Raw genomic sequence first — 14907 nt, forward strand, 5'->3', positions numbered from 1 at the left:
GCTTTTTAAATGGCTCCCGTTAGTCTTGACAAACTCTGAAAGCCAAAAGAAAATCACCGATGCAATCTCTAAATTTTGCTGTCATTCTTTAGAGAAAATAGTCTGGTTCATTACATATAATTGAATAATTTAATGAAATAAACATATCATCTGTGGACGTTTGACAAAATAACTTAAGTGTAATTTTATAATTTGCGCAATAACTGTTGAATTGATCGATAATTATTTTATTATTTGGCCGTAAAGAATATCGAGATCTTTGTATAATTCTTTGAGACAGATAATAAAGTTCTCAAAGTATTGGCCATAGTTTGCTATGATCTTTTCCCATTTTTCTGGCAACCGAACCAAAAGAAGTCCTCATTTTTTGAGGTCAAGAACGATACTCTGATACTCTGTTCCAAAGTGAAGCGTATCCCAGAGAGATTTTTCTGCATAGATCAAAACAAATATTTGTCGGATATGGTCTGGACTATAAAGCGGGTGAGACAAAATTTCATGGAATATTACGGTTTCATATCTGGCGGTATATTCTGGGCGTTGATCAACTTCTGCTCGCTTCTAACAAAACATATGGTTGTCGATTCGGATAATGGATCCATTTATCTTCGCAAGTAATAATTCGGTGTAACAATGATTTTCTTTTATAGCGTTCAAGCACAATTTCGGACTCTACACTTCAATTCGTATTGTACCCAATTTCCCTGCTTTTGAATGAATCCAGTTGCTCGCAAACGTCTTGAAATTGCTGTTTGAGTGTGTTATCTTCGGGTTTATGGCTCATTTCAAGCTTATCCTTCTTCTACTGAAATGCCGTAATAGTGTAGTTTTTCTTTTATAATCTCCATCACCATCGGAAGATTTCACCGACGCCATGGCATTCTTAAATTTATAGCCTTAGTTACTTTATTCTCTCCCGACTACTTCCACAAATAGTTATCTTTTGAGAGTTGGTAACAGCCGGAGATATTACCACTAAAGTTCGTTCAGATCAACAACATTTTGCTTTTTTCCTTCTCAGATTCGGATTCTTGGATTAAATGCAATAAATCACTCCTATGAAAAATTAATATTCGTTGAAACAAACAAATTTGTTGCCAATCAAATGAGCCGATTGTTCACATATATCTTGCAGATATTTACTATTGCAGTCAGCCAGAGAATTATACATTAGATAATGATAATTACTGTATATAAGGAATACATTGACTACTTGCAAAACTACTGGGAATCTCATTGTAAAGATTGTATGCAAAAAAAATACTCAAAAAGATTAAATAGAAATAAGAAACTATTCTTTATGGTTTCTGACTACAGGAATATAGATAAATATATTATTTCAAATATACGTAGTTAAATTCTAAAATACTAATTAAATATCAGAAGTTTACAGATGAATAATATGGTGAATATTACGATAATTTGGCCCTTAGCGCCAAAACACAAATTTTACAGGAGAAGGTTTTTTTTTGATTATTTTGAAATTTATACATAAAATTTAAAATGTTATGATGAGATAAATAGCTCTGTTCAATAACTAAAAGTTGTTACTAGTTAGTAACAATTGTTACTGGAAAAGCGTTCATAAACTCAAAAAACTTGCAAGTAGAGAAAAAATCAAGAGCGTATAAATTTTAGAGAGTGTTCTCTCGTTGCAAACTATTACAAGTTCTATTTGGAACTCGTAATAGTTAGCAGCAAAGTATAACAAGTAGTTCAACTCTTTGACAGCAGTACCTAACTCTATATATGTGTTAGTGAAAAAGTACCTAAGTCTAAATATGTGTTAGTAACAAAAATGTACATGTGTTGGTTCCTTTTTAAATTTCACCAGACACACAGAGTTCTATAAAAATGTTTAAATTTTAATTTATTTAAATTTTGTTCTATTTTCAATACCAAAAATTGGAACTCTGTTTTATACATAGAGAATTATACATAGAGACGAGACACTACGATTTGTCAAACAAAAATACAACAAAAAATATTTTTGATACAACAACAAAATACATTGACTAGCATGTATTTTGTTGTTGTGAGAGATAGGTTTTTGACAACAGACTTAGGTTTTTGACAATTACGTCTCGTCCCTATGTTATCCTATGGTTTTATATTTTAAAACATACCACAAACAAAATAAAACTTCAAAATTAATAAAAAAAAATATTTTTTAGTTTGTGAGAAATGGACGTGCTTCGGAAAAGAAAAAGTGCTAAATGTGTTGAAAAAAATTATAAAATAATGTGTGTTAGTGAATTTACGTGTATCAAACTATATTTATTCGACAACTTATAGTTAAAATCTCGAAACTTTTGATGTGTATAATTCTCTCACAAGGGTGTTGAATTTACACAGTACCCGTATATGTGAGAGAGTAATTTTAAAAAATAGAGAGTTGGACTATTTGTTATACTTTGGTTAGCAGCTTATATTTCAAATGATTTGTATTATTGTTTATTTATTTACAATTTTATTTTTGTGGTGAAAAAATGTCAAAAAAAGAATTATCAATAAAATTGAAGAAAATGTGAGTATTTATACATTTTAAAAGGAATAAAATAAGAAAATTGTGTGTATAAACCAATTATTACTGGAAAAGCGTTCATTTACTTTTTACTATTTTTGAGAATTTAAAAGAGTAATTTTGTAAATTTTGATTTTATTCTCTCGTTGCAAGTATTTACTGGGAAAGTAAATGAACAAACCTAATATAATTTCCTTCAAGCTATTTGTCTATTTTTCAAAAATATTTATAACTTTTGACAATTAAAAATTCATGGAATACTTTATAGAAAAATATGACAAAAAATTTTTTTTATTGGATTTTTGCATAAATACAAATTTTTCGAATTGAAATTAAATTTTTATTTATAAATAGTTTTTAATGAAATTTCACAGTTATGTAGATTTTTCTATTTAAAATGGAAAAATAAAAACGAATTTTGAAATTTATTATCAGCCATCCCGCAATTCCCAAAAAAGTGTTGAAAAATTCCAAAAATGCTAATTTTTAGTTTTTTGGCTATAATATCCATACCAGGGTCGGGGTTATCGGGATCCTTTACAAAATAATTAGAAACATATTGAGCCACATATAATCGGTTACTATGTTTTGATATCGGATACGCGATTTGTTTTGCCTTAAAGTTTTATTTTACATAAAAAATAGGTGTTTTTTGAAAGGTCCTGGTCCCCTCAGTACCAACAATTTTGAAATTGGTGTTCCTTTAAAATACTTTATCAAAACTTGGCTTTCAGAAAGTAGAAATTTCTTATACGTCTTCTGAGAAATTTATTGCGATAACTTAAAAAGAAAAAAAGTTATTTTTTCCCAAAAAAATAGCGAAAAATCGCTTTTTAAAAATTGTTTAAATTCAAATGCATATAACTTTGGACTTAGTCATTATTTTTAAACAGTTCTTTTTCCATTTGACTCATACATGTGTTGTTAGTCCAATAAAGGAAAACTGGAGAAAATCGGGAAATATTTGGATACGCTGTTATCAAAAAACTAGAGTAGGGTGGGTAAAAATGTTGAAAATTTAATTTACAAATGCGAATATCTCCTAAGCTATAATAGATAATTGATAGCTATGACGAGGTTTTTTGTAGTGCTCGATGAGAAGATTCTACATGTATAATGTTTTTGAAATCGGAACTCAAACCAAGAAATAATATCGTTTTAAAAATGTAACATACCCGAGGTGTCCTACTTTGAGGGCCCTTGGTCGCGCCCTTGGTGGGCCCATGAAGTCCACGTTCAAAACTTAAACTCGACAACACTTCTTCTTTGCGCATGTGAAATTTCATTCAATCCATTTAGAAGTTACAGATTTATTTCCCTCTTTTTTTTCTATGCCACTGTGTGTCGCTTACGATAAAATTTGTTTACTGTAAAGTATGAACATTGACTTACGATAAAATCTTACTTCCTATATTTTTGATGTTATTCACAATTTTGATATTCTGAGAACCCTAAAACATCAGTCGGTCCATAAAATTTCGCTTACGATAATTTGGCGCTAAGGGCTCGATATGTATCTAAAAAATATCAAGCTTGGCTTCAGATTTGCTGACGGCTAAATGGTAACGATACATTAGGTTAGGTTCCAGCCACTTACTTGGCTCCTTTCAAAACTGATCCCATTGTGTTACAAGAAGAAGTAAACATCAGGATACTTATTCGACATCCTTTGTATCCAAGTTGAACTAACCAGATTCTTTGATGAAGGAATTGATGCGTCTTAGATTTAAGCTTGTTAACTCATCTAAACATGAGAGGAAGTAGGTTCCAAGAATACGTTCCCTCAAGTTTGCTAGAGCTCTGATTCTTCGTTTCGACAGCTTCTACAGTAGTCGGTAAGTGGATGGTAGACTCATTCTATTAGAATGTTTTCAATTATGCTGTGTCCTGTAATAAAAAAAGCAATTAGCCTTATTTGTTCAGTACAGAATTCTATAAGTAGATACGTCCTGCCGGCTCTAACATGGATTTGTTCGGTAACAGTATTTTAATAATAACGATATTTTGGGTTATTTCGGTAACAGGCTTTTGCTGATAACGATAATTTCGTTCTGAATTAATAATAAGTTGATAAACATGATATTAAATTACATTTCATCTTCTGTATGTTTTAATAAGTTGAATTATAGAAAACAGTATTGTTACGTTTTAACCTTTTCAAAACGTTGGTTTATTTCCTTTAAATAAACCGGATACTTTTGATTGCAAATAAAAGCCGTTTAGTAGTTTGAAATTTGTAACAACTCTTTATTTATTTAAAATGTACAACAACAGAATTAAATGTTTTTATATACGTTTATAAATTCACAGAAATACAGACACACTTTATAATGTACACGAATTCACTTGAAAATACACAACACACTTTAAGGCACTCAGTTGATGTTTATTCGATAAGCGTCTCTGATAAACTCACTAACGACTGCAACCTCTGCCACTATTTATAACACTGCCATCTGCACTCTAGATTGCTCTTTAACTGTCTAGAGCTTTCTAATACATACGCCTTCTGTGATGTACTTTCTACAATGTTCTTTAACTGAATATTCGAATTCGAATATAAGGTCGCAGCAAACAGCGTTGACATACTTACGATCAATGTTCAACTGAAAGCTTTTATTCAATGTTAATAATGCCCACAGATATGTTACAGTTTGAGAATCACTGCTATTTGAAAGAATTATGCAACTTTTAAATTAGCCGTTAAAATCGTTATATTTGAATTCAAGTACAATTTCGTAACAGTAGTTATTTTCATAGTTTGTGTAGCTAAACGATAAAGCTATTTTAGAGGTAATGGCATTTTTCTTTATTTCGGCAAATGTATTGAGCGATAACTATAGTTGTAGTTATTTCGGCAACAGTAATTTAGCGTTAACGGTAGTTAAGCTGAAACAGTATATTAAGTCATTTTAAATCTAACCACTTTATTATGCAGCTGCATAGACTGTGTGTGCTTTAAAAATTAAAACATTGTCGCCTGTAGAATCGTAATGAATTAATGGCAACATTTGTAAGATTTTATTTCGTTGTTGCTGTTGACATTTAATGTAAAGAAATTTAAAATAATTATAATTATATTTTTTGATTGTAATTAATTTTTGAAGTTTTAGATTTAATTTGTCGTTTGCTTTTATTTGATGTAGAAAAGAACGCATTTACATATTTTAAAAACATAAAATGGCAAGAAGACATAGACATATTCTTAGGCTAAAGGTTTTTTCTGACAACAATATTTGAAATCAAGTTATAGATTTTAATTTCAAAACTAAAACATTAAAAAATATATACAAGACTTCCGTTAGACCTCTCAATTATACTTCTTTGTACCTTTTCAAAATCAAAAAAATCCATTTAATATTGTGTTACATAAAAAATACTGAATTCCAACTACAAAATCATTTCAATATGTTAGTTAATTCATAATTCACAAAAAAATATAGAAATCTACATCACACCTTCATGAAGTTATCAATGCTGGTCACGTCTTTATGGATTTTTTTCGCCAATACGATTTTTATGGATTTTTTTCGCCAATACTTGTACTTTTTTTATATTTTCCTATTTTAGTGAAAGTACTAGAGTTAGTAATGCGTGGCAATATTAACATTTTCAAACAGAAATAAGAAAAAAAGAAGAAAAACACAAGCACAAAAAGGAATACATCCGATATTTAAGAATTATGAATGCCACGTGACTTTTAATGTTACATGATTTGTAAATAAAGCTTAAAATGAATTAATGTTCAAATGGCAGTTGTAGAATGAAAAAAATAAAATATTGAATAAATAATACGCAAAAGGGAAATGACAGAATTTGGCATAAAGCCAAACTGGACACTGTATAATAGGGTTGCTCTTATATTGGAATTTTTCAAATTTCGATGCTATTAAGGCCTAAAATTGGTCTTTTTTATCTTAAATCCAAGCGAAATTTACAAGTTATTTGAAATCGGATAACATTTACAGGTTATTTTAAGTTTCGAGTTTTGGGATTTGTTCAAATTTTTAGATTTTATTTTGAAACATTTCTACAAAATAAATTTATTCAAAGTATTGGCCATTGTTAGCTATCACCTTTTCCTACCTTTCTGGAATCATATGGATTTCAAGCCAAAAGAAGTGCTCATCTTTTGAGGCTAACAACGAATCAAGCCAATATCGGATACTCTGTTCTAAAGTGAAGCATATACCAGAGACAGCGTTATGCATCGATCGAAACAAATAGTACAGTCTGGACTATAAGCAGGTGATGCAAAACTTCCAAACCACTTCTTTCTTAGTAATGTTAAAAAGGTATTGCAACATGTGGTCGATTGCTGTAATGATGGAATATTACAGTTTCATGTAAGGCCGCATATTCTGGGCGTCTTTCGGCCAATGCTCGCTTCAAACGAATCAGTTGTGTACGGTAGAGGTTCCCTGTCTGGTTAGATTTTAGCAGATCATAATAGATAGGACTCTTTTTCTCCAACCAAATACAGAGAATTACATTAGCGATATGGATATATGGCTTTGTTGTAGATTCAGCTGGTTGGTCGGGCTTCACATACGATCTCTTACGCTTCGGGTTATCGCAATGGATCCATTTTTCATCGCAAGTAATGATTCGGTGCAAAAATGATTTTCTTTTATAGCGTTCAGGCATCATTTCGGATATGGAAAATCGTCTTTCAAGGTCTCTCGGTTTCAATTCGTATGGTACCCAATTTCAATGCTTTTGGATGAATCCTGGTACTGGAAAACTTTTTGAAATGGCTACTTGAGTAGCTCCCAATAGTTTTGCAAGTTCTTGTTGAGTTTTAATACAAACTGTATGGAGTAATGCCTCCAATTCTTGGTATTCAAACTTTTTTGGCTGACCTGGGAGGTCTTTGTCTTCCGTGTCAAAATCACGACTTCTGAACCATACAAACCATCATTCGATGGAACACATTCACCATAAGCTTTGGTGAGCAAGCAGTGTGCTTCAGCGTCACTTTTTTGAAATTAGGACCATCCTTGTACACGTACATTAGAGTGTCCCTTCTATATTGGACTTGATATATATAATATAACTCACGCCTTCCCTAAGCAACGGGGGCTTAAAGTGCGAAAAATTAGTTTTTTTGTTATTTACAAGGGGAAAATGCTATTTTTTCAGTTTTTGTAAAAATATTGCCACTAAATAATTTCTTTTGCAATTTAATTTAAAAAAATCGACATGTGTACGTAATTGTCGTTCTAATGAGATATAAAAGACAAAAATTGCTTAAAAAATTTTAAAGTTATTAAAAATTTACCAGGCTATTAATGTGTTACAGGCCACTAGAACTAGAAATGTAGGAACAAAATTAACATATTTTGAGAAATATTATTTCTACTTAAAATATGTCCACATTTTCTTGTACAGTGGTGGCCACCAATTTAAGACAAATACTTGAATTTTTTTCATCAACTGAATTTTAAGTGCGATAGAGCCAAAATAAAAGGTTATGAAATTTATTATTAATGTTTCTAGTTTCTGAAAAATGTTTGGAAAAATCGGTAAAACATATATGGACAAAGATTTGTGGAAATACGTTGACCCATCTCAGCGAACATCTGCTGTTAATAACATGATATGACCGCAACTAATGGAACTAAAAATACGAAATTTGGTCCGAATATTTTATAATAATAAAATTATAATGATATAAATGTGAGAAAATATGTTTATTTAAAAAAAAAAATTTTGGTCAAGTTGTAGAAAAATTGTATGTGTTCGTGGTGAATATGTATGAATTGATACAGTCGAATACAACACACTTGTGTGTTAAAACAGTCCTCATGCATACATATTTGTGGAAATATTTGAAAAAAAAATTGATAATTACATGGAATTTAGCAAACAATTTTTGTCTTAAATTCCTGGCCACCACTGTATATGAGTTTTTGTCTTAGCAGGTATGACCAAAGAAATATTTTTTTTAACGGCAGTTTCAAAGCTCCATTTTCAAATTTTTAAAAATTTTGTTAAACAAATTTTAGAATAATTTGATCATCACATGAGGATTTATTGACAATATAATGGGGAATAAGAATGTGACAAAAGTTATTTTTTGGCCATATTTTGGTGAATGAGCCCAATTTCCTTACTGTTATAAATTTTAAGTAAAACCTGTTCAGAATATTATAGTCAGGGTAATTTTAAATATAATCTGAAACTTTTACTAAAATCGGAAAACGTTAACCCTTAAATCATGAAGGTCAAATGTCAAATTTATCAATATTTGGAATTTCTCATGGAAGCTAGCGAAATGTTATATATTTTTGGGCCGATTTTGATGAAAATATATTTATAATAACAGCACAAAATTGGAAATTAACCCATTAACCACAAGTGCTGTGGTTAAAATTACCCTCAAATTTTAAAATCACAAAATTTGTAAATAACGCAAAAACGCATATTTCACTCTTTAATGCCTCGTCGCTTAGAACGCGTGGTCATATGGGGGGTAAAATTTTACATGAGTTATATTCAAGTCCAGTAGAAAACATATAGCGGGAACCGTTTCAATATTTCCAACATTTTAATCTAACGGACACTCTAACGTAGGTACATACTAGGGTAATCGAATTATTCGATTTTTCTCTTGTTCGAATAAAACGATTAATTCGAATAAGAGATTTTAACTTGTTCGAATAATTCGATCACACGTTTAAAATTAATCGAATTATTGGAATAATTTTATTTTTTTTAAAAAAGTAAAGAATGAAGTTTGGATGTCGGTTTTTTAATATTTTATTGTTAAAGAAAAACAAAAAATAACGTTAAAGTTAACAATTCAAGTATTGATAATGTTAAAAAACATTTGAAAACAAAGTCCATCATTAAATTTTCATCAGAAATATTCTGATCAGATTAAGTCTCGAACAATCTACAAAACATTTGACTAGCAAAACCTTTAGTTTCCGTTTTGGAGCTATGCTTTAAAAAAATTAAGCTACTTGGACATGATCCTGAATTCAAATACAATATAAACGTATTAAGAAGTTTTTTATGTCGTTCATTAATTAGGGTTTTAAATTGAGTAACTAATTCTTTAGTAAATGAATTATTCCCTTTTTCTAAATTATTTATAACAAATTTATATTTTTTTATTTATAATAAAGTGTTCTTGGGGAAATACATAATAAAGGGAATCTGTCCAAAGTTTGATATCATTGTCAGTGAACGTGGCTAATTTGAAGACAGGCAGTGCATGATTGACGAATTTACAAATACGCAAAAAGTTTATTACCATGTTAGACAAAGATGTTCAAAGATATTCAAAATCATGTATAAGACGAACTTAAATATTTTGCAACACTTACGTACGCGGTTAATAACATCACTTATATAAATACATAAATTTTAAAATCATGGCCTTCATCTAATTCAATGTAATCATTATAAATGTCATCCTCAATATCACATTCTCCATCACATTCAACTCCACTTTAATCTAACTTAATATTTTGATTATTAATTGCGATTCTTCTAATATTTCGCCAGCTAAATAACAGATATTTTATTCCGTACCTTTTATTTTCATTGGCTCAAGTCCTAAGTTAAAAATTTTGAAAGATTTGTTTTTAGGATTGTAACTTCTTGCAGTAATATTAATATTTTTATAGAAGGAGCTATTGGAACACTCGACACTACAGTGATCGAAAGTCCCTTTGTCTTTAGTTATTTGTTGAATTTCAGAAACAATAAGGGTACTCATTTAAACGCTTAAGTTTCCCATTTGTGCAAATGTGCAAAATTTGCGCGACGTGTTTCATGAACTCACCTTTTCAATTTTGTGCAAGTTTATACAGAAAATTTATATTTGATAAAAATGTCAAATAAAAATAAATTCAACAAAAGCTTTTAAAAAAATTTGTTCAAATTGCATACATTTTAATTTGAACAAATTGTGGTATACATAGTTTGGAAGATTTTGTTTATATTCTATCTGTTGGTTAATGTTTTCAGACACAATGCCATTTAATCCAATCATTCTGTTCCAAAGTTACACAATTTTCACATGCACAAAATTTTTATATTTTTTGATTTTTATTTCTTATAAATAAAAATAAACAAAAGCAGCTGATTCATCAAATGCACAATAAATTCAAGTTTGCGAGTCTAAATTGACGAGCAAACTTATCGGAGTTGTGCAAACGAATTTCCATACATTTTTTGACAGTTCATTTGCGAGAGTGTAAAAATGCACAGATTGCACAGTTTGCGAGACATATAAGCGTTTACATGAGGACCCTTAATAAAATTTTTGTGAGTCATTATTACTAATTTAAATTTGGAATTATGAAAAATTATAAGCAATTTAATAAATTTAAATATATATGAACATTTATTCGTTTTATTCGATTATTCTACATAAAATTGTTCGAATTATTCGTTATTCGAAAATGGCCATTTTTAAATTGTTCGAATAATTATTCGTAAGAAATTATTCGATTAATCAAACAATCATTAGTCGAATGAATACCCTAGTACATACATAGAAACGTAATATATAAGGCGGCATGAAATAACCCCCCACGAAATAATCCCCCAAAAATAAAATGAAATAACCCCCCAAAAATTAGCACAGATAGCAACAACAACGATTTTTGGGGTGTTATTTCATTTTTTGGGGTATTATTTCATTTTTTTAATTGGGGAATTATTTCATATGAAATAATACCCCAATAAATCAATATGAAATAAGTCCCCAATATACATTTTGGGGGATAATTTCATTTTTTAATTTATAAAGAAAACAAAAAATCTGTAAATTATGTCCCGATATATTAACAACTTGTATTTACCATTCAGAAAAAAAAAATTGTGTATCAGTTGAAGTCATAATTTCCCAGAGTTAAGATCGTGATAATTTAAATATTAGTAAAAAAATATTATTTTTCTAAATTTCTAATGGTGTTTTAAAATACTTTCCGAGAAAACAATTAAATTTATTTTCTCATATTTAAATAAATAAAAATTAAAAAGATTTTAATTTTAAAAAAGGTCTACTTTTTCATAGGAAATTTGTATATTAAGTCTGCTCTAACTTTTTTAATAAAAGCTATAAGGTTTAACTTAAAACAAGTTTAGTTGAAATATTGTTTTGTAAATTACTGTAATGTTTTGTATCAAGTGCCGCAGTCAAAAAATTGTGTAAAAAATAAAAAATCACGCGATTTTTGATCACCTTCACTGTGTTTGGGGACTTATTTAATTTTAAAAATTGGGGTTCTAATTCATATGAAATAAGACCCCAATAATGGGGTGTTATTTCATTTCTGTTTGGGGAATTATTTCATTTCGTTGGGGTCTTATTTCATTTTCAAAATTTGGGTTTTATTGCATATGAAATAAGGCCCCAAATTTTAGGGGGTTATTTCATTTTATTTTTGGGGTGTTATTTCGTGGTGGGTTATTTCATGCCGCCAATATATAAAGTGTTATTAGTGAGATAGATGGTTTAAGTTTGATTCCTTACAATAATTTAGATACTTTAAATATTTTGTATCATACTTATTAGAGACTTATAAGATTTCAATTAAAGCTACATACATATGTATTGATGTAAACTTATTAATCAATTCTTAGGCCAAAACTGTGAATTATATATGTATGTCAACCATAAATTACTTCTAACTAATTTAGTTTACGAATCAAATTACTACTATTTTATTTGTACAACTTTCTTTTATTTTAATTTTTTTAAGACTTTGTGTTCTCATTTTGTCTTTCTCCGATGATAACATTGTATTTGTGATTGTAATTCGTGAGGGAGTAATTTATTGCTGCGTGTTACCTAAGGATAAAAGTTCAAGCATAAAACCCTCAATGTGACATCTCACGGATGACATTACCTAGAAACCAAAATTGTTAACCTTTCGTGCAACATCCCTTCTAAAATACATCCAGGCTATCCACGTTTACAATATAGAAACACACATGTGATTCCACCACTTGATATTGACTGCATAAACACACGTTTTTACTATTTACTGAATGAATTACACTTCACCCATACATAAGCTCATGCTCATACTGTTACGAATAAGGATACACTTTCAATTTTAACCACTCATTTTTTTCCTTTGTGAATTTCATTGTCTTCCTTTTTTTGTTTTTTTTTAGCTACATATGTGTGATGTGTGATGTGTGATGTGTTTGAGTTTGTCATTTTGTAATTTGAACTCAATTATTATATGTTTTTTCCATTTCGTTCTGCAATTTGTAATAAAAAAAAAATTGTATAGAAAACCTCTACAACCACTGAATAGCGCTTAAAGAAAAATCCTGACACATCACGAAAGGACATGTATTATTATAGTTTTCCTTTCTATTCTTGATTGAATTTTTTTTTTGGTAGTCGGTTAGTTTGGTTATAAAATTTCCATTAACACTCAGGATACCCTATTCACTTTTATTATGGAATTTAATTGAAACAAGTAGAAAGGCTTCATATTTGCTTAAATAATATTTGAAGAAATAATTGGTGGAATACCATCATGGAGTACACAGTAGTTAAAGTTGTTGAACTTCAAGGGGCCACATTACTTTTGGTGACTGGGAGTTTTCTAGAACTGACGTTGTATATTGGTAGAGTTCCATACAAAATTCCAAAGACGAATATGTATATTCAGAACTGCTGCGTCCTATTTAAAGGTACAACAATTCCACAGAAAACACACAGTTTTTGGACCATACGTGGATTTTATTCATTTAAGATGCATTTAAAAGATAACAAGTAAGAATCTTGCATACCCACCATTACTTAATATGTATTTTTGACGTTCTATAGGGAACCAGTTAGATTTAGGTTTATATAAACTTTTTTATGTCCATTTTTTCCAAAATTACAAGGTCCGACCAATAAATTTTGATAGAGTAGACAAAAAAAAACAACGTGTATCGGCGCGCCGCACAGAGGGTTGAAATGTACCAAAAGTGGCGATTAATTCAAAAGCTGAACTTTATCTGTTTCAGTCATGTTTGGTATTGGGTTAAAGTGCATTAAATAATACATCACAAACTGCTAAAATTACAGTTGTGAGTAACTTACTTTATTGGCAGTGAGCGGTCAAAGTCAAATAATTTTTACAAATTTTGCGTGCTGTGTTTAAAATTGAAAATTGTGATATTTCGCGAACTTATATTTTTTGTTAAATCTGTTAAAAGTAAAAATATTAAAATGGAACCATCAACTTCAGATATTTGAGAACATAAATAAATAATTTTTGTTTAGATAAATGTTTTGAAAATATTTTTTAAGATTTTTTTTTTATAGTTCTCCATTATTGGGGTATTTTCGATATATAGATTGAGTTTAAAAAAAATCAGGGCGAGATCGGGTAAATTCCATTAAATGCTCTTAAAATATGAACTTTCAGCTTCTATATACAGAAAAAAAATCGTGCGGTTTTATTGAGGTTTTTTACTTATTTAAGTTATAGTGAAAGAACTCCTATTGCTAAAAAACATATTCTGATACAAAATAGGTTAAAACATTTTTTTCTTACATTTTTTTTAAAGTTGTGTTTTTATGTATTTATAATTATTCATTACAAAAATTTATAATATTGTCTTTCGTGGCTTTTATTTAAAAAAATTTGTACATTTATAACATTTTGTGAAAAACAAAAATTAGATTTTAAATTAAATTTATGCTAATGTAAATACATATAATAAATTTATGTTTTGAATTTTTTAATAGCATATTAAGTATGCTTTAATTTTCAATTTCATTCATTAATTTATCGCTTTCCACTCCAAAGTTATAGCATAAATTGTGAGCTAAGGTCTTTTTTTCCAAAAAACAATAATGCATTTAACGGGTTAAAAAAATTTTTTTTGCTGTGTTTTTATGGATTTATAATTATTCAGTACTAAAAAATTATAATATTGTCTTTTATGACTTTTTTGAAAAAATTTTTAAATTTATACAATTTTGTGTAAAACAAAAATTGGATTTTAAATTAAATTTATGCTAATATAAATACATACAATAAATTTATATTTTGAATTTTTTAATAGCACATTAAGTATGCTTTAATTTCCAATTTTATTCAATAATTTATCGCTTTCCATTCCAAAGTTACAGCATAAATTGTGAAAAAAGGTCTTTTTTCCAAAAAACAATAATGCGCTTAAAGGGTAAACAAATTTTTTTTTTAACCTTTTTTTTCTAAAATGCTGTGTTTTTATGTGCTTATAAAAACTCATCAATAAAAAAATATAATATTTTAAAATTACGGCTTCTATGAATTAATCGCCACTTTGGGTACCATTCAACCCACTGTGCGCCGCGGCGTTTTGAAATTTTCCCAACTCTTTCACATTCTTATTGTTAATCGGCATAAGAAACCATGTGATCCTTT

The sequence above is a fragment of the Calliphora vicina genome, chromosome 3, assembly GCF_958450345.1.
Source record: "Calliphora vicina chromosome 3, idCalVici1.1, whole genome shotgun sequence".
NCBI lineage: Eukaryota > Metazoa > Arthropoda > Insecta > Diptera > Calliphoridae > Calliphora > Calliphora vicina.